Source organism: Panthera leo, chromosome B3 (genome assembly GCF_018350215.1).
Source record: "Panthera leo isolate Ple1 chromosome B3, P.leo_Ple1_pat1.1, whole genome shotgun sequence".
In the NCBI taxonomy this organism is placed as follows: domain Eukaryota; kingdom Metazoa; phylum Chordata; class Mammalia; order Carnivora; family Felidae; genus Panthera; species Panthera leo.
In genome coordinates, this window is record NC_056684.1 from 106,818,091 (window position 1) to 106,819,800 (window position 1,710).

The window sequence follows — 1,710 nt, forward strand, 5'->3', positions numbered from 1 at the left end:
TCCCTACAGTAGCAAATTTCACAAGATACCTGCAAGAAAATTCTTGAGAAGGGAATTAAATTATAAGAATATTTACTTCATTTCAGTACCTTTTCTTAGATTGCAATGTATGAAACTTAAAGACACTACATTTGCTTGTACATGATAATGTAGGAAGTATCCTAATATTTAGTTAATTTTAAGTTTCTACTATAAAAATATATTAGAACTGACCAATCCCACTTTTTCCAGTAGGAAGTTGTAATAATTTTTAAGGGGTATTGAGGAGGGAGACTCTAGATGTAAAATTGCTCATTTCTAGAAAAGAAAAAATTAGGATATTCCTCCCTTCATAATCCACATAATGTGTTTTTACTTCAGTGAAATGAAAATAGCATTAATTATAAATACATTTACAGATTCCATTACTCTATTCAGTTTTTTTAATCCTGATTAAATGGTATAATAGCCCTGAAATATACAATTGGCTCTTTATTATTTAATCCAGAGGTTGGCAGCACCAACCACAAAGCAGAGCCAACTACATCATGTCACAATAAGGGCACCATAACTTCACGCTCATGGTGAGAATCATGTGTGGAGAGCAAATCTGGTAACAAAAACCAGGCTTGGAATGCATGTGGTGCCTGGTGTTGCTTTTCCAGAAAGGTTTTCATTATAATAATTAATAACATTTTTTAAGGAGGGAAAACAGGAGAAAAGGAGCAAAAAAACACATTGTTGTTGGTGGGCAAGAGTACAAGGAATGCTATCAGGAGTGGGGGTGGGGAGAACAAAGAATGCACATAACAGAGTACATAGGTGTACAGCTTTCCTCCTGGGAACTCTACACACCTCTGCCTTTCCCCAGTGCACATGTGGGTGTTACATATTTATGCTTGGGTTCAAACTGCAGCTCCACAGCAACTAGTTTTGTGACCTTACCAAGTTACTTTACCCCACTCTGCCTCAGTTTCCTCATTTGTAAAATAGAGTTATTAGGATTTACTTCATAGTGTTGATATGATGATTAAATAGGGTGACATATGTAAAGCATTTAATGCATTGCCCAGGACACAATAGGGCTTTTATGATTAGCTATTTGTATTATTATCATCCACATTTCCATTTCAAAACTTATTTTCAACTGGGGCAACTGGGTAGCTCAGTTGGTTAACCGTCTGACTTCGGCTCAGGTCATGATCTCATGGTTCATGGGTTCGAGCCCCACATCAGGCTCACTGCTGTCAGTGCAGACCCCACTTCAGATCCTCTGCCCCCCTCTATCTCTGCCCCTTTCCTGCTCATGTTCATTCTCTCTCTCTCTCAAAAATAAATAAATATTTAAAAATTTAAAAAAAACTTTTAAAACTTATTTTCAACTAAAATATCTTTGTTATTAGAGTGAAACCAGTTACTCACATGCCAAATTTTCATTATTGCTACCATTTCTGTGGAAACATGACATCACTGATCCTCTCCTACCACTTCAATCAACTCTTTGGAGAGCACTTACAGGACACAGACATGTCAGACACAGACATGAATAGAACACAAGTCATCTGAGATAAGTACATGGCCGAGAGTCACACAAAATACTAGGCATGCAGAAAAGAAAGAGCAATTATGTTTAATTGGGGGAATCAAAGAACACTACAAAGGAAGTGACATGTGAGCCAATTCTTAAAGGAGAAACAGAGGTTTGAAGGGGAGGAAGGTGGAGAGGCAAGA